The sequence below is a fragment of the Lepisma saccharinum genome, chromosome 4 (assembly GCF_977018435.1).
Source record: "Lepisma saccharinum chromosome 4, izLepSacc3.1, whole genome shotgun sequence".
Taxonomy (NCBI): Eukaryota; Metazoa; Arthropoda; class Insecta; order Zygentoma; family Lepismatidae; genus Lepisma; species Lepisma saccharinum.
In genome coordinates, this window is record NC_139232.1 from 113,049,735 (window position 1) to 113,070,387 (window position 20,653).

General features: G+C 37.4%; 1 long non-coding RNA gene across 1 annotated transcript in view; it reads right to left on the bottom strand.

Annotated features, from left to right (window-relative positions):
- Positions 1–705: 705 nt before the first annotated feature.
- The window catches only part of LOC145986782 (uncharacterized), a 45,112-nt gene continuing 25,164 nt past the window's right edge, over positions 706–20,653 (bottom strand). Inside the window, exons 2-4 of the long non-coding RNA XR_014441611.1 lie at positions 15,474–15,667; positions 7,404–7,533; positions 706–3,493 (exon numbers count right to left, since the gene is read on the bottom strand). This is a non-coding gene — a long non-coding RNA (uncharacterized LOC145986782). The remainder of the gene's footprint in view (positions 3,494–7,403; positions 7,534–15,473; positions 15,668–20,653) is intronic.

Here is a 20,653-nt window from a genome sequence, read left to right on the forward strand (position 1 = left end):
GTACTGCGTATCAATCTCCTCTAAATTGAGATTTATAGCTAGCCTGAATTCATAACCCCTGTCACCAACCGTTGCTCTCTCAGGCATTCAAAGAATGTCACATCAGTAATTTACAAATCCTTCCTGGTCTATTGGAGTTAAGGTGCTGATCAGCTGGTATTTAAGGGCAACAACCAGGGAAGGAGGAAAGAGAACAAAACAGAGAGCAACTTGTGGTGTGAGATCTTTTGCCTGGAATCGTTGAACAAGAAGAAACTGAGGAGATTGACTGATCAAAAAACGTTTCGATATGAACAGGAATTGTATCATCAGAGACAGACAGGTATTGTTGCTTCCAACCATGTTGATCTAGACTTGAAAGTATAAATCCAGAGGCTTGTGTTTTGCTATTTCCAAGTGTGTAGTTAGTACCTCTTGCTCATTTCCATTAGGGTTACCATGAAGAGCGAGTGCTCAAATGAAGAGTATGAATGATTAAGCGAGCTACATCACCCACCTCAATGGTTAAGGTTCTTGGTTCGATCCCACGTACTAGAGTGCGTTACGACTGTATGTCTTCGGTTGTGCATTACAGACTTCAATAAATTAAATTAATTACGCCTAATTTTAATATTAATTGTGATTAATTGTAAATCCAGCGTATATTCTTACGCGAAAACATTAGTGAGAAAACACTATGCGGAAGGATAATAAAAACAATAGACATGAGTAATGAAAATGTAATTTGTTGGGACATGAAGTAACGGGAGCTTTCATGAGTAAAAACCGCACTCTATTATGTCTTAGACTTAATTTCTCAATTATTAAAAGAGTTTTCCATTCTCGAATTACACTAGAAAGTGGACACTGTAAGAAATGTCAACATATTCAACAGTATAATAATCACATAGCAGATACTTTGGCAAAATACGCAGCCAATCAAACAATAAAATAAAGTTTCGAGCAGTAGTGTTGGAGTCATATATATTTAAAATATATTGTTTATTGCCTTGCAAAAATCTATGGAATACTGGCCATCAATATCTACAACCAATAAAGTGAAAACCGCAAAATAAATCACACACACAAAAAATATAAAACTTAAGCCCTGGAGTTCACATGTATGTAGTTACACAGGAAATTTTAATGGGTTTCTTACTAGAATATATCTAGGCACAAGAATTTACAGTAAACAATAACAACGTCAAAAATACAATTTATTCTGGAACACCACAAAGAGAGTCATTTAGCAATGATAACAATATCGGAATAAAATTCTTGAATGCAAAAACGCAAGTTAAATTACATGTAATTCAGATACAACGGAACTAAACGCACAGATCAACTACAAAGTGTGCGTTCAAACATTTACACTACATTTATTTGCAAAATTAAAAGTAAATCATATCTATGTCTTTTTTAACTCTAAACTTTTAACTTGTTATATATTTAGTGTAAATCTATTGTCATCATGTAATATTATGCTGCTTTAATGTACTTCACAAAAATATAACACCTGAGTTTTGTTGTGTGACTAATGCGGGTATGCAGTATTCGGAAGGTGTATAGAAAGACAGGCTTATATTTTGCTAGTCAGTGATACGTTTTCCCGCTTTTATATTCAGAAAAATAGGACATTAGGGCTATAAATCCAAACTCTCTCATAATGACACGGAATACACAGTATATTGGAATGAGTTTATACCTTGGCAGAGTACATGCGTCTCGAATATCTGTTCTTGCATTTCTTGCTGTGTGAGGGTATATAGAGGTGAGTAAGAAATTGTAGATATAAAAGTATACACTTGACTGCATTACGATAGCATATCGTTATGGAATTGGTTGTTTCTGATTTCCATATACAACTTTGATAAAAGTCGTTCAATAGAATGTGACAGACTTTGAAATGAACGCTCTTAAAGACCTTCCTTGAAAGTGTTAATCCTCTACCTTATTTTGACGTTTAATAAGAACTATTTGTAATGGCCCATCGTATGTATTTGGGAATTTTCGTGTGATGTAGGTAAAAGCAGTGATTCACCCCCGTCCCCCCATTTTCCACGCCCCCCCCTAAAATTTCACCTTTACATCCTTCTAAAAATAACCTTACTCCCCAGGTGAAAAATTCTGGTTAAAAGTCCACACAAATTTTCACAAAACGCTAAGTATGATGTGCATTTGTGCCAGTTGAGGCTTATAATGATAATTCAGCGTAAGTTTATTCATATAGTGGAAACTAATCGCATGAAACTTTTAAAATTATGAAATCATCACGTGACGTCATGTAATTGTGTTCGTTGAATAATTTGTATGGACTCACCTTATATAGTCCACCTTGGAATTTCTGTCAGAGGCAAAAATTAATTACCATTGAGAGGAAGACTTCGACCGTCTACGAATTCATATTTTACTATTTTGAAGGTAAGACAAAGGTAATAAAAATAAACTGTACTTCACTATACACACAGGAACCATATCCGTTGTACTGACTGTCAATATTAAAGAATGTATGAGATCTATAACCAGGTTTCTGTGTACACAATACTACAACGTATTGCTGGATATCATCCGAAGTTTTAATGAAATGATTAATTACAAGAGTGTGCAATGTCCTTTAAGCACAGCCTGTGGTTGGTCAAGATGGTGCAAACTGAATTGTGAGGCTGTCATGGAATTATACTCTAGGAACCACTCCAATTTTGTTCCAGACGTATACATAAAACAACACACCATGTATGAAACCATACGGTCAGCAATCCTCTGTTTTAGGAAATCATGGTATTAGTACTAGTATTCTTAAGAACGGATCATCACTTTTCGAACAATCCTCGCACGTGGAAATAATAAGGGCAACGAATATAGTTTTGGAGGATCCTGAAGTGGCTAGTATATGTACAATTTGGATAAATGCACTAGGATATTTAATGGAGAGTCTATTACTACTATCTTTTCAAGATAGTTTTATCCTGGGATATGCGATATGGCATGTTTCTTTTAGAATTGTTCTCGTGCACAAGTAGTTTATCCAAAAATACTTTTTTGTTTGGAACTTTTTTAACCCATAAGATACTTGAACAAGTAAGTCGAGTACAGCGAATCCTCTACAAACATCAAGTTGAGTAAAGAGAAAACAAGCTAAAACATTTTCTAAGTCTCACCAAAGTAATTGACCAATATCTCCCATTACATACACGCTATCGATAAATTATTACCCAAATAAATACAACCACTCCTCACATAGCAATCATTCAGTTCTTTTTTTATCTTGACAAGTAAGAAAAAAACACTACATTATAAAGAAACTGAAGTTCCATCGTCGCCCATCAACGGTTTCTGCCGTCAGTTGCACTTGATATCGTTTCCTCACTGTATTACTTGGAATCTAAGAAAATGGAATACTTAATCCACTCATAATAATAATTTCCGGGAAGTTGTCAACTCATTAAAAAGATACCAAACCTGAAGACAGCAATTATTTGTCATCTGATTCCACACTCAGCACAGGCCAGCGAACCTGCAAGCACAGATAAATTGTCTTTATTTGCGTCAACGTAAGTGAAATAAGTGACTACAGATTATTCTCACAGTAATTTTCAGCAAAAATAAAACTTGTATCACAAAACAAATGAATATACATATATATACAATGATTATTTGAATGAAAGAAAACTGGAGATAATGGTATGGTTAAGTTACTACAACTTTTTAGATAGCAAAGGCATATGAAATTGTACATATGAACGTTGTTTAGAATTTCCATAGGACTTCATTTCTTATTATAAGCGGAAGGATCTTCGTAAAATGTAAACCTCAATCTGTTCGGTACAAACAATAGGTACTGTACGTACGAGTACATAGTGGATGTATGTATCAAAACAGAAATTTCCAAAATAGTTGGAACTTGAAAGAATGCTTTTTCAGTGTAATGTTTCCAGTTTTGATTGTGAGATCAAGCCTTGCCTAAATATATGCATTAGAGTTTGTCATTTATTGTACTCAGAAATGTAGTAATGATGACGAAGTAATCGGGAGAACCAGAACAAACGGGCAGGCTCTGAATTTCGAATTTAACACATACAATAATACAGGCCCGTACCCAAGGGGGGGCCATGTCCCCCCCCCCTCGAGCCATGAAAATTTTTAATTTGAACTTATAAAAACCTACAAAGATTACGTTGATGGTTTTTTTTCAAATTTTGCATGAATTTCGATTTTGTCCTTGCACAAATGAATCTGGACAGAAGCAGGCTCTGGAAGTCTGCAGTCTGCAATATTGAGCTAACCATTGATGCAAGGATATCAGACGTTCCAATTTAGTCGGGATAGTCCATTCATTTTAATCCATGTCCCGACTTTTTCGTCTCGGCTCTGACACTACTTGCCATAAGGGAAGAAAGACTCTTGCGCCACTACAGACATTGTTCTGGTTATGTAGGACTTTCTGTAGAATACTGTGTTCATTTTTAAAATTGTCCGAACTTTTTATTAGTCAAAAACAGTTGTTTGATACTCGACAAATAGGAACCCCCTTGATTATTGAATGGTTTCTTCTTTTACAGTGTCACTAATGTTTCACATAATTAGAATAGAGGGGAATTTTCTATACTCTTTACATTATGGAAGAAAGGGTCCTCAATAACTGCAATACAAAACCAACCATATAAGGGGAATTTTGCTCGTCAGGATTTTTCTGCAACTGATATCCATTCTGCCACTCAACGACTTAGGGTTAATGCATATTATGTAAATAGGAGAATCCACTTCACAGCAGAATCGTTGCTAGATTTTTGGGGCCAAAAATTTTCTAAAGTACTTTTAACATGTATTGTTATTTGTCCAAAACACTCAAGAAATTAAGCACATTATTATTTCGGAATTTGTTTTACTGCAACTTTTCTTCTCTTCTACTTGTGATTGTCTTGAACATAAATACACAGTGGTGTGACCGTACAACAGACAACTGTCACAGTGTGCAGAGGACATCAAGGCAAAAAAATTCGATGCTACGAGCGGTTGAAAATGGCATTTTCTATCCCACATGTATGCAACATGTATGGTTGCCACTGACATTTATTTTTACTGTCGAATACGATTCTAAAAGCGAAAATACGCCATAGAAACAATATTATGCCAGCAGACACACTGCCAGGTTGAAGTCACTTAGCCGTTCTCCTCAGATAATTTATTTACAGGTTCGCACTGACTCCAAAGTCCTGGACAACTGGAGGAATTTTGAATTTGAATTAAAAATTTTGGGTGCGTCAGCATTAAGGCTATTTTGCACCCGTCACATGATACGGGGTCCAGCCCCTTATCGTTACACATAACTCTAAACGTTGCAGAACTAAAATCATAAAATATTCTGACTTTCGTTAAAAGCTGAGGCTGTAAAGGAGCACTCAGCACAAATAATGACAAAACACAGGACAACACAAACAAAGTTATACTGGCCATGGGGCCAGTCGCCAGAGCCTCGTTAGTCCGCAGTCCAGGGTGTACTACGTGGAAGTGAGGTTGACTTTTGGGCGCCTACGTGGAAGGTACCCCTTACACCCCGGACAACTGGAGGAGTCAGGAAAAGAAGGCTAGGACTGAGGTCATTAGAAACAAATGATTTTTTTTAAAAAAAGCTTTCAAAACCTGGAAAAGTCAGGGGAATTAAATGATTTTTGCTTGGCAGAATTTGTAACCATGAATTTGTCTTTCATTTTATTTTTCATTTATTTTTAAAAAAAAACGTTCAACAAACATGATTCATTTGATTAACTTACAAAGTTGAAGTGTAACTCTTATTTTTTAGAATGTTAAATCATTACATGTAAAATACCTGGAAGAGTCAGGGACTTTGCAAGATGTGTGGGAACCCAACAGTCTATCAACCCCACACACATATGTTGCTTTCGTAGACTATTTGAATTGTTTGCATTATGCACACATGTAGTCTACCCGTATCATACATTTTCTTTTCGCTCTCTGACAGAAACTAATGTGTGTCAACTGCAATTATTTGTCACGTGGTTGCATACATATAGGTTAAAAAATGCTGTTCTTCAACATTTCGTAACAAAATGAGCAAATTTCTCTAGCCACCCTCTCCTATACACCCCCACACACTATACATACATACATACATACATATATATATATATATATATATATATATATATATATATATATATATATATAGTGTATAATATGAGAAAAATTTTATGAAAATTCGCATATGGGTCTGTCCTTCCTCAAAATAATCCTGGGTACGGGCCTGATAATACTATTTTTGATTGAATGGAAAATTTGAGATAATTGTATGATTACCTATTACCATGGACGTCCGCAGGATTTTTTCCAGGGAGGGGCAAGGAAGGCATTTTTTTCAGGGGGGCAAGGCAAACAAGGCACATTTTCCCATCAAAATAGCGTTGTTCCCTAAAAAACATTGCTTAATTTTGAATTTATGGTGTTCATGCAATAATTAACACATATTATTGTGGCTAGAATGCAATTATATGTGTGAGATACAACATTTTTGGTTGACTTTCATTTTCAAGGGAGGGGCCACGGACCCCCTTGCCCCCTTCCGGATGCCCATGCCTATTACAACCTTGTATGTGTTAATACATAGTAAAATATGTAGGTAAGTTTGATTCGAGGACCACTGCTATTGCAGAACGTTATGTTAGTTTTTTTACGAATATTTTTATATAATTCACTGCCCACCCCCCACCCCCCAAGAAAATCAGGTTTAGTAAACTATACAAGTTAATGGTACTTTTGTTAACCTCCTGAGACCTGATGAGCAAAGTAATTCGTATGTTTTATGATTTCGCAACAGTTATTTAGCAAAATAGTCTTGGAAGCTATTTTATGGGATAGAAATCTCTTTGATTCTGCCCCTCCAAAGTAAAGCTCCAAGTTTGATTCTGCACCCCCCAAAGTTAGGTCCCACGTTACGCCCATGTCTCTATGTATTTATGTATGTGTGTATGTCATGGTTCTACCTTACCTTACTTATTCCTTGAATATGCAAGAAAAAATATCAGTATTTAGAATCTAACTACTTATTCCCCAAGCATTTCAATTTCTTATCAAAATGTAATATGAGTTTTTGTTGTAAGTTTGGCAATTTTTTGTACTTTCGCCCACCTTTGTGGAATTTTGATCAATATGGAGAGTATATTTCTTTAGATCGAATATTGTTATGATGATGATTGGAAAAATAACTGTATTGTACTACTGTAATTATTACAATGGTAATTACATGTGACAATTAATATATGTAAGGGATGCTATCTCACCAGTTGAGAAAATTTGTGTGAAGCATCCCTCTCCCCAACCATATGTTAAACCTTAGGTTACAGCATCCTCCCACTTGAGAATTTCCACTTCGAGCATTGATAAATTCATTTGGAAATATTAATACATACCTTAAGTGCATGGAGGACTAGGAGTTCGCTTTCAACGTGACAAACAGCCTGCACATTCCATCTTTCCTGTCCGTCACAACCTTCTGCAATTCTTCATTCCGGGAAATGGTTGTTCTGTTGCCATCGTTATCTGTGGAAGGTAATAGAAGGTAGGGTTCACAATCCTCTCATATGAATTGAAAGAAGTAATTATTTCAGTCGACTAATATTACAAAAAAAAACCTAATGCTTAGCAGATGTTACCTAATGGAATTAATGTTATTTTAAGGACATGTTGGGAAAGTATAACATATCTAACAATAATTACACTTGGAGATACGGGATTAATTTAATCTCGTATATGCTACTTAATACACACACACACACAGAGACAGACACATTGCTATGTATACAGCTACCTCAAATAATTTTAGGAGAGAATAACTTACACACACTCATATACACAAACATCATTCACACGTACATAGAAAATAACAAACAGAAATTTAATGAGAAGAACATTCAAATGGACAAGAAGATACTTGTTAAAAATAAGATCTCCGAACAATTTGTTTATTCATTTTTGCCTCCCGTGCTGATCCATTTTAATCAACCACCTTTTACACTAGAAACGTATAACGAGATTATCTACTAAATGAATAGATGCGATAGGGTAAGAAAGCTTACCGACGTTTATGCTACTTATTCCCTTCTGCTTCTATCAATTATTAGATTTATTGTGGGTTCTATCCATCAAAGGGGCGGGGGTCAACATTCTGTACACGCTTAATTTGCCTGTGGAAGAATCTTAACAGGACACTAAATCCAACATCCAACATCATCTATCGTCGGGACGCGCTAGCAAGCGGCGTGGAACTACCCACTCTGGTAGCGACGCGCTGTTGCCGGATTGACCTACTTCAGGATTTTCGCGAGCCCACAGAAACACGTGTAGGATTAAACATCTGGTTAAACAGTAAACAACGGGACACTTCCATTGTTCTCATTCCGACTCTGTTCGTATTTGAAGGAACAACGTTAACTTCTGTGCGTGAGCGGGCGTTCGTGTGTGTGTTTGTAAGTAAGAGTTGTTTGGATAAATTGTACTGCAATGTCGGAAAGAAGAAAGAAAGTAATTGGTACACAGGGAAGAGAAATTATTTTGAACGTACGGGAGTATTTTGAAAGGGAACGTGAAAACAATGGACCTCTATTACCTGTTGCACAGGTTGTTAAAAGAACAGCAAATGCTACCGGGGTTAATAAGTGCACTGTTTCTAGGATAACATCAGAGAAGTTTGGGAAGTCTGGCAAGGAGGAAAATGAACTTCGAACTCCAGGAAAACACCGAGAAAGGCCGAAACCAGTGACAAATCTAGACACGTTTGACTTTGAGGCAATTCGTGCACACATTTACAAGTATTACGCTCGCGGTGAAATCCCAAATAGGAAAAAGTTAGTGAATTCGTTAAAAGAAGCAGGATTGTTCAGTGGAGAGAAGACATCGCTTTCAATTGTTCTTCGCACACTTAATTTTAAGTATAAAAAATTCAATGGGAGGAAAATACTTTTGGAGCGACAAGACATTGTTATTTGGCGCTGCCGGTTTCTTCGTAAAATGATTAATGTCGACTTTAACAATGTCATATTCACAGACGAAACCTGGGTGAACACAAATCATCGCAATCCACGAATATGGACTGATGGCAGTGCTTCGTCTTCCGTGAAACAACCTCTCGGTAAAGGGAGCCGTATTATTGTGTGTCATGCTGGCTCGGTTCACGGGTTTGTGGAAGGAGCTTTGTGGGCGTTTCAATCCAGGAAAAGCTGTGACTACCACGAAGAAATGGACGCTGAGGGTTACATTTCTTGGTTTGTAGACAAACTGCTGCCAAATATTCCTCCTGGTCAGTCAATAATCATTGACAATGCGCCATACCATTCAACATAAGTCGGCAAGCCTTCCCCCCCCTTACGATGTCATCCCGCAAACCTGATATCATAACCTGGCTGGAACGCCATAACGTAGCATGTGATATGAGCATGAGGAAGGCTGAACTACTGCAGCTCCTTACGTTACACAAACCCCAGTTCCTCATATATCGAATAGACAAGATTGGAGAAGATGCGGGACATACGGTGGTCCGTCTCCCGCGTTATCATTGTATGTACAATGCAATCTAACTTATTTGGGCACAGGTCAAAGGGCTGGTAGCACAGAGGAACACTTTGTCACCTTTTACACCGTCTAAAATTTTGCAATTGACAGAACAGGCTATCGGGGATGTGACACCAGATAGGTGGCGTTCGGCTATAGAACACACAAGGAAGATTATTTCCGAAGCATGGGAAAAGGAGGGAGTTGAAGAGCAGCAAATGGAGGATTTTGTAATTTCACTTGGACGGGAAGACAGCAGTGACAGTAGTAGCTCAGACGAAGATGTTCTTTACCAACCAACAATGAAGATGATCGTGGGATAGCGCCACTGCAATGGTAGCCGGTAAGCAAAAACAACTGATTCTTTAACTACTACTTCTGTTCATTCATTCATTTTTTATGTTTTTACATACAGGTAGCTCAAAGCATTAATAACACATGTACCAAATGTATCATTAAAATTAAAGAAATCGAGCAATTGCCAAGCGTTTCGTTGCAATTTATTGAACTCTGTATTTCCAGAGCCTGTATTATCATATAGCTTCCCAAATTATCTCACTTCACACACCCACATGTGCCTCCCCGATGGCACAGTGGTAGGGTAAGTGTTGTCGCCTTGTAATCAAGTAGTCCTGGGTTTGATACCCTGTCGAGGCACATAGTGGATCGGATCCCACTTCCAACTGTAGGTCCATTCCAGATTAGCCGTAGTGTGCATAAAGTGGACTTTAAAACACCAAATCAATCAATCAATTCACATACAATTGATTTGTTCTTGATAAATTCTTCTCCGTAATACAGTAACTCAGTTCTGTAAAATTCTGTTTTAGAGGTGAATTTTTGTAGGTTCCTCAAAATATAATTTAAAAACGTGTTAACGAAACGAAGTTGTACGTAATTTGTATAGCAGTGGGTTAAGAAAATTATTTATTTTACTTTTATTTTTATGATTAATAAGTAGATCCTATTTGTTTATACGTAATTTGCCCTAATTTTCAAGAAATACATTTCATTTGTAAGTTCTGAAGGTTCAACAATCGCGGTGTGACAAAGAAGGCAAAGAGAGGCGGCATGAAATCAAAGGAGAACGATTTGCCACAGTTGTTCATAACACAAGACGCATTTTCTTTTGTTGGTAATTGTGATACGATACAACATTAAGTAAAAAGATGCCGGTAGCTGATGCTTGCAATGTACCATAATAAAAACACGACAAAGGTTCTTTCATTTAAGATTTTCGGTTGCTGTGCAGAGCAGGAAGATAAAATGTTTCATGCTTGCCAGAATGTAAAATTCACACTGGAAGATAACGTCAACCTACAAGAAACTTCAGATTCAAACTTCTAGATTCGTTAAATTATCTCTTTACGATTGAAATAACATATATTAGCATACTGATACGTACGTTCTTAATTTCGCGTGACGCTTTTTTACCGAGCTTGCCAACAGCTGACTAGCCTGTCCGTGTGTTTGTGCGAACGTGGCAACGTAGAAACCCCCAGCCACATGGCAGCCAACGAGGAGACAGAATTTGGTCACGTTCTGCCGTTCTGCGTTCCGATTGCACGCCGCTTCTTATCGCGTCCGTACAGTAGTCCCTACTTAAAATCATTTTAGGTAATATGGTATACTAAAAATCAATACAGACTATGAATCTGCTCACAGGAACAAATGAGGCAAAATAATATTTATTATTTATTTAAAGAAAACGGCGACCCGAAACCAGAAAACAACTAAACAAATGAGGTGGTTCGGATCCCACTTTAAATTGTAGGTTCAGTCCCAATTAGCCTTTCTGTGCATAAAGTGGACTTAAAACACCAACTCAATCAATCAACTCAAGGAGACGACAAGATTAAAACGAACCTGCTTGCATAGAACATTAGGGCAATATGAAACCTCTCTTATAAATAGACAAAGTTGGTCTTCAGGCGCTATAGCAATTCTTGTTATTTGTTGACAGACTGTATTCATTTCGAACATGCACTTGAACGTGTTGCAATGGCACACGCATAGCTTGATCTTCTTCCCTGTGACGTACTTTATGTAAGTTTTGTTTACTCAAAGTTCTCGATAACGGTTAAAATTCAAGGCCTGTGAGATAGAACAGTGTAGCACTTCCTTGAGTTTATCATCTGACCTTGCTCAGAATTCACGTCACGGAGAGGGGAAATAAGAAATGCATCCATTGTTCCGTGCTAGCGTCCCCCAGTGACAATATTCGAACTTACTTTTTTCCTATTTGACGCCGCTTTTCACCTTTCGAAGATTAATTGAAACGACGAAGATGCACAGGTTCGGATTTATACATGCTGACTTCATGAGGTCCATCTAAACAAGTTTAGTTGTAAAACTATTTAGGTCAAATTATGTCAGATGGTTTGTTATATATTTCTAATGTATATTTTTATATATACCTACATTTCAAATATCTTGTCACTTTTAAACTTTTATGACCCTTTTGATAGCAATTTTTTCCCCATTTGAGATCTCTTTGCTGTAGCCCCGCCTCCAACCCAATTACCAATCAGACACTTCCTCAATCCTGAAATGACAGTCGCATTTGGCAGACAAGACTACCCTCAATGATACCGTACGCAAGGTTCGAACCTGGGATCTTCGTAGCGCGTGAACAGCCCGCTACGGAGCCCGTCAACTTTCGTTTCTGAAGCCAAACTTGCTCGTTGGAGAAGTGTGACTATTATTTTGAAACGGAGCTAGCACTATTGTGCGACTGTTCTATGAGGTATGCTATTTTGTTACTAAACAGTTACTGCATTTAACTTTGTGAATCATGCAAACAAAGGTAAGGAATGAAACAGTCCCGAAATGCTTCACGGAAAACAATACACTGTGTTATATTGGAACTTGACCTTGTTTGTTAGGAATAGAACTTAGTCATTGTCCTCTGGTAACTTGTGCTTGGTGTTCTTGGCGAGGGCCCAGTCCCAAGTACTTTCATCACGGTCTTTGTTGGTCGGTTTCCAAAAGCAAAAAAGTAAAATCGAATTTCGCTGAGGGAATCTTTTGTACATTACACGGAGACTTCACTGCAAATAACAGTATTAATAACCAATGACTAAAATAATGAACTCGTCGTGAGAACTGTGAATGTAAATAACGGAAGAATGGTTGAAGTTAATAATAAACATCACAATTAAACGTGAAATGAAATAAGCAATACTCAACGAACACATGAATGAAGTAGAAATTAGTAAAAGTGAACTTTCGCGAGAGGAAAATCTTAATACGAGAAAAATTGATGTGTACGAGGGTGGTTCAGCATGCTCCGCCCCTGACCCATTTCCAGTAATAGTAGAGACCTGTAATTTTATATGTAACATTGTTCATTCTTTAGACTAATATCCACAAAGTTTCAAGAATTTACAACAATTTCTCTTTTCGTTACACGTTGATGATCAGTAAGAAGTGTAGCCACAAGTGAAACAATGGAAAAATCTGAGGTCCGAGCAGTGATAAAATATTTACTCAAGAAAAATCTAACACCGAAAGACATCCATGTAGATATGGTGGGAACTCTTGGAGACTCTAGCCTTTCATATGATCTAGTGAAGAGATGGTGCCGTGAATTTAAATGTGGTCGGCAGACCTGTGAAGATGAGCATGGTGGTGGCTCATCTGCAACGGTGACCACAGCAGAAATGATTACAAAAGTGCATGACATGATTTTGGCAGACCGGTGAGTGACTGTCCGCCATATAGAAGACACATGTGGTATCTCAACTGGCAGTGTGCATTCAATTATTCATAATCATTTGTTAATGAAAAAAATCTCTGCACATTGGGTCCCGAGAATGCTGACGGTCAACCAAAAGAGGACACGTCGTGTGACAAGTCAGAACCTGTTGCGGACAATAAAGGCTGACAAGCCAAAGTTTCTGAAGAGATCTGTTATGATGGATGAAGTGTGGGTTCACCACTTCGATCCCGAAAGTAAACGCCAAAGCATGCAATGGAAACACCCCCATTCTCCACCCCCAAAGAAATTCAAGGTTCAACCATCAAAGGGCAAAGTGATGGCATCTGTGTTCTGGGATGCAGAAGGAATCCTTTTGATAGATTATCTCCAACAGGGAAAGACAATCACAGGTGTTTATTCTGCAACCCTAATTGAAGAATTACGTACTGCCATCAAGGAGAAACGCCGCGGAATGTTCGCCCGTGGTTTGTTGTTCCATTGTGACAATGCTCCCGCCCACACCTCCCAAGTTACGGTGGCTGCAATTCATGCAGCAGGGTTCGAAATTGTCCCTCATGCCCCTTATTCTCCAGATCTGGCCTCCAGTGACTTCCACCTGTTCCCGAACATGAAGAAACACCTTTGTGGAAAACATTTTGCCAGTGAATCCGAGGTTATGGATGTTGTGAATGCTTGGTTGCAGGACCAACCAAAACAATTTTTTTCTGCTGGGATTGAAGCACTGGAAGGCCGATTGGAAAAGTGTGTTAATGTTGCAGGGGACTATGTTGAAAAGTGACAGTGATTTGGTTTTCCTACGAGGGTTCCTTCTATGTCAGGGGCGGAGCATGCTGAACCACCCTCGTAATAGACACGGACCTGAATTTTTTAGTGTTATTTTATCCAGAATTCGGTGTTATTTTTCTCTTTCTGGTATGATATTTTCCCCAAAATTTGAATTTTCAAAAACAAGCAGTCAGAATTAAAATGACAAAATAAATTGCAACCAATATTTATTCTTAGCCTTTTCTACTCGCCACTGAACTTGAGTGCCAGAATTCCCAAATCAAAGTTCCTTGTTTATTTTTTGTACGTCAAAAGAGTCTCAACTTTAATAGCTATGAAAAGACCGCTGAGGGAGAAGGAGATCGTAAAAGAAAAAGAGAAAGGGCGTAAATGAAGAGAGAGAAAAAGAGAGAGAGCGTGTAAGTGGACATAGAGAGAAAAACGACAGAGAGAGAGAGAGAGAAAGAGAGAGATCCATGATATCATGGAGAGAACGTGTAATGGTAGGGCCCGGAACTTTATGTTATAACATATTTTGTATTTGGCTTCGGATCTAATACTGGGGTGAGATCTTTATATATCTGAGAAAATCAGCCGAAATAGACAAACTTGACAAAGCATATGTTGACATATTTCACCAATTTCGCGTTTTTACAACATATTTCTTCGATTTTGTTGTAATAAGACATATTTCTGTATAATTTCGTAATTCTCTCGCACATAATCGGTTATTTCATATTTTTTTCTTCGTAGCTTTAGCACAACGGATAGTTCACATTGTCGATGGCAGGATATGGAAGTTACGGAGGAAGAAAGCTGACGTCTTTTCTTAGTACAGAACAATAATACCCCACTTTTTTTTATCCCGCCGACAATTGATAGTCATGCAAACATTATTGAGGCAAAATGTTCTCTCTCATTGTTGCACGGGAAGTAAAGAAGTTTCGTTCTCATTTCTTTGCCTTTTTCGCTTTTCACAAAAATCAGTCAAAAGTAAAAAATAGCATTCGGTACATTACAACCCCTACTCTACTCTATCGGGTATGTTGTGCATATTTTTGACTTTACTGGGAATATTTCTGCATTTTTCTGACATATTTGTAATTTTTCATGACATATTTTCCAATTTATATCACATAATTACATACATATTTTACAGTTTTATAGGACATAAAGTCCTGGGCCCTAGTAATGAGCACACGCAAGAGAGATAGGGATAAATAAAATCATGAAAGAAATGTGACACCATCTAGAGAGTACAATGCGGCGTCCTCTTTCATATCTATGAGCGTTTTATCAATTTAAATTTCTAAAATACGCCGTCCAAAACAGTTAAATTAAATTTTCTTAAGTTTTGGAACCCAATCGCCGCCACTGTATACCACGAGAATTGCCATGCTTCTCTTAATTGATTTACATCAACCATAAACTGTGGAAAGTTAGTTACCTTTGAAATAGACCTCAAAGTCTTGTGTTTTCGAGAGAGAAAATATGAAGCTGAGTTTTCCTTTGATGTAATCGAGATCCGTGGAAAGTCGACCTGGAACGCTGAACCAGCCCAGTTGTGTCTCAGATGGATTCTCGATTGAATCTAATGAAGCTTTGAAAGTTACTGATTGCTGCGTCATTATTGAGCACTCCCTAGAAATAAAGAAAAATTCGTAATTATAAACAATACAAAAATGTACTTCAGATAAAAAACAACTGATAAAGCTCATGCAGATGCGTCATCTGCCGGAATAGCCTGAAACTAGAAAATAAAAATGTATCGATCTGAAACGTTCTAATGTAAATATGTTCGCAGAAACCGGGGAAAGCATGTATAGCAATACAGCTGAATCGATCTGTGGTGACAACATGTTCTCATTTGTATGCAGATAAACCTCATATATCTAGTATTAGACTGAGAAGGATGTTGTCATAGGTAATTGACATCACGGATGATACTTGGGCACAGTAAAGAACGATCTAAAGATTTGATATGCTTTGTGAATTAATAGAAAGCAAAGGTGGAACAAAAGACAACTCACCGGAATAACTTGTTCGGTGGTCATGTGGAGATCAACCTAGTTTTTCTTTTTTGTTTCAAGTTCTTGTATTAAATATCTGTGCTGTATACAATAACTATTTTAATACGTACAGTGGGATCCATGAATATTACCGTGCAAATTGTCCATCACCAGGTTCGTGCACTTCATTTGACCCAATAAGAGCTTCAAGAATTAAAAGAAAACTCAAAACAAGCTGCTGACAACTTCTGCACCAGCATACACAAAAATCAATCGCTTAAAAACACATAGGATGTAAGAGAAAAAATAATGAAAATAGTCATGGACAATTTGCACGGTAATACTCATGGATCCCACTTACATACAATCTTTCATTTCAAGTCACATAAAACTTTAACAATGGTGGAGGCACATAGTGGTTCGGATCCTACTTTAAACTGTAGGCCCAGTCCCGATTAGCCTTACTGTCCATAAAGTGAACTTAAAACACCAAATCAATTCAATTCAATCCAATGAAAATTTAACTTTAATTAAATTATAGGAAAAGTACCAAAGTCATGATCCTAAATCTTCAACTTTAACGACCTTCTAAATTTTCCATATTATCTCCATGCTCTTTGACCATGCAAATATTTTTGATCTAAGACTTTTGATAATAGTCTACGACATTCTACGATGCTCTGCAGTTTTGTTTTCATAACTGACGACTTGGAAGGGGTTTACTGCGACTCACAAGGGTTCACTGTACGCATACATGTATTGATTTTCTTCCTATTATGAAATATGGATAAAAGAAACCTGGAAAGGGACTAATCAATAACTGACATCCTTACCGAAAATATGATGATCATAGTACTAAACACTGTAGTCCTTGTAGCGTGCTACGACGTCAGGGTCCCGGGTTTGTGAATCCTTGCCTGTGCTTGAGTGCTCTTTGTGAATGTCCATTCATCAATTTCATATCATCACTCATCCTCATCCATCATCGCGATTAGCCAAAAGTGGCAGAAAAGAAACGCTAAATAAAAGAAAAATCAAATCAAATGTAATCGTTACAAAAACATATAATACGCTTGTTTTGAAGTCTTCTCCATTAATTAATTGTGAATTAAAGACCATCATTAGATAACGACGCTACATTTTCAATTTTTTTTTCGTGGCTCTACCGGTTGTTTTTATTGGTCATTTGTCTCGTTTTGTGATAAATTTGTACCTTGCGTCTTCCGGTGAAAAACTCATTCAAGAAAGTAGCCTTTTGAGAGAATAACTTTGGCCTTTTCCATTTTCGGAATAAGTATCCTAGCATTCCAAATTCAATAATTGAAGTGGAAGTTTTGGGCAGAAATAACTGATGTATGCTTGTGGATCTCTACATATTCGTCAGTCGATACCATTTTTTGCAGTACAACTCAAAATAACTTTGAGAAATGAGAAATTATGATTATTTTATTTTAAACCTGTCACCACAATTCAATAAAATTAGTTTAAAATCGAATTTATACATAATGAAGGTATAGTATCATGAGATCAGAATCGCGAAAGTTGTCCCCAACGCTGCTAATAATCCAAACATCATCACAATAAATAAACATATAGACTGTAGGCGTTAGAGTGCTGCATCGAGGTTTTTTGCTCGATCGTCTAATAGTTCACAGGGATGACGCTAGATGGCTTACGGAATCTACTGTTTCTTCGCTCGAGCGAATAACGCTCGAACAGGCAAACGATCGGTATACGCTCGAAGCCCAGTAGTTCACGTGTAACCGTAATTTGTCTGTGGCAGTGCGCCTTCAAATATGCTTCGTGAAATGAAAGACGCAGTGAAATTGAAACTGAAGTGAACATAGTCATCATCTACATGTTAAGATGGAATTTAGTCTATTTTACCAATACATAGCAATATATGAAAACGAATAGATGACAATGAGCTGAAACTACCAGCACTAATTTTACATGTATATTTGTACGATTATTGTCACATTGAAATGATATTTGATATTCTATATATTCGAGCGAATCAGGCTCGAGCGTGGGAGATTCGATCGAGTTTGAGCGAGCGAAAGTGGTCCAATGCAGTACTCTACTAGGCTTAGATTGGGAAAAATTATGTGCAGATAAGAGAATTAAAAATTACGTTACTTTAACCATCACTAAATTGTAAACTATCGCTCACCTTTAACTCGAGTTGAATAAATAATCGAATGAAAAGGTTAAACCAGTCGAGATTTGATCAAAAGCCACTGCAGTGCAGAATTAAAACTCCATTAAGCCTTGTTTCCATGATTATGAAAAACTAAATATGCTGACCAAGGCAGTAATTTATTTTATTAAAAACATAAACTAACGTAACGTTTCAACCTTCTAGCAAGGTCTTCTTCAGACTCTGTATCAAGTACAAAAGTTTTTTGCAGAATTAAAATGTTCTTGAAGTCTCTGACTTGACTCTGAACCTCTTATCGTTGCATTGGGACAGAGGTTGTGAATTGACCGCACGAAGCAAGGAGCCGTGACGAAATATTTGTTGCATAACATCTCATTGTTTGAGCTCTGAACTTGGAACAGCAAGAGTTGTGATCTTGAACTAGGTCCAAATTCTTTTTCAGGAACGTGGAACGTCTCCATAAGATGTCGTTCTTCCGTGATGCTTCGAAAGCCTGTCACTCATCAAGGTTGTTTGGCAGCTACTATACGAGGCAGCGTTCTGCACAGGATGAAGCCGGCCACATTGACCTAGGAAAACAGGCTGGAACGTCATACTTCATAATGTCCTCATATAGAGCGTGTGTGTGTGTCTCCCTCTATCTGTGGGAGCCTGTGTGGTTATTATTAACGTATTTTAAAATCTAAATTTGCTTTTCATTCGGATGAATTTATTATGAACATAATTTGAAGTTTAGGTTCGGCCATTATACGAGAAATTGAAATTAGTAATGGGACAGGTAATTTGATAAAAGTTGTAATTAGGGACTGTCTTTCTTTTTCGCATTTGGGCACCGGAAAATATATCTTATCTTTGTATTCGTGTGATGCCCTCACATACGTTACCAGAGCTAATATTGTTTATTGTTCGTTTTCTAGGAATATTTAAATATTTACACCAAATTTTATCCTTCCTTAAATTGTCCATCCATTTGAACGTATGACCTGCTACTTTTAATTTTGATGTTAATTTCTCTTACCACAGCCGAAATTTGGAAAATAGTCAGTTCAGTCCCACCAGTGTGATTTTCAAGGTGGAATACATATAGGTGTTTTCGTCCGATACGCTATTGTGTTCGGAATTTTCATGTGACGTAGCAAATTTGCACAAGACAGTTTTGAATTTTTTTTAAAAAAAAATAACCTCTCCAAGGATAATTAAATGAAAGTTAACGCATATGTGAGGAATTAATTTGCACCAAATTAAAACTATAATATTATTATTCTTCGAAAAATCAAGAGCCTCCATGTAACGCCAAAATCATATTTACTAAATATCCCTGACGGATCCATCTGTACAAATTCTACTTTAGTTTTCAACGGTATCTTCTACTCAGGGCCGGATCAATAACATCCTAAGCCTATGGGAATTAGAATTCGCGGCTTCTGCCATGAAATAACGATGGGGTTGTTCCTTTGAAACGATGAACAAGAAATGCGCCTTGTACTTTGCATTTGCACCCAAGCTTCTGTCACCGAACACTGTGCCATGGTTGAAGGGAGCCAGGACAGAATTTGATACTTCTACGTCAGAGAAGCTGAAAACCGAGTCCGTACTGGGATTCAGTGGACTCTGGAGATGAAAAAGATGGACAGCCTCCAGTTATGAATTCTGCTGAGCCGGAGACACGTTTAAGTTTTGCCTTTAGAAAACTATGAACGCATTGCAAATATAGTTTCAAAATCTCAATTGAACATTCAAAGGACAATGAAACATTTGTGAAGGCTTGATTCAGCGCAAACACCGTGTTTCTAATTAATGCGATTTAAAAGATTTCATAGTTGTATGGAAACTAAACGAAATTAATAACTGTCTTCGCTCTGCGACACTGGAAGAAAATGAGTGAGTAGAAGAGGGAGAAGCAGGGGCGGCTTAAGGCCGGGGGGCGCCCTCGGGAGGGAGACGGGGTGCCAAACCAGGGTGTCCTTCTTGAGTAGGGCCAAAATCTAATTTTTTATTATATAAGCATGGCAATTTGTTTTAAAAAGAGTTGAATTTGTGACAACAAGAATTTATTGAAGTTACTGTTGCATAACACAATATAGGCCTATTGCAAAATTACTAGCAATTTAAGCTAAGAGATTAGCTACTGTTATTTCGATATCATTAATTGGTATTGCAAATGCATACCTACAACAAGCGTATTCTTTAACAGTAACACTTAAAGTACACCGTGTCCATAAATATACTGTCATACTTTAAAGTGGTATTACGTCGCTTTGGACAATCGTATTTAAATGAAATTGGTGACATTTTAAAGAAAAGCTCAAATATTTTTGTGCATGTCAACAATGGACACCAATATCAGCAATGGACAACAATGAACGAGATCAAACATAGAAACTGAAATAAATTCACTCCTGACAACAATGGATGATGCGGGTTCATTGTTGGATATTTAGCAGGCAGGCAGGTTAC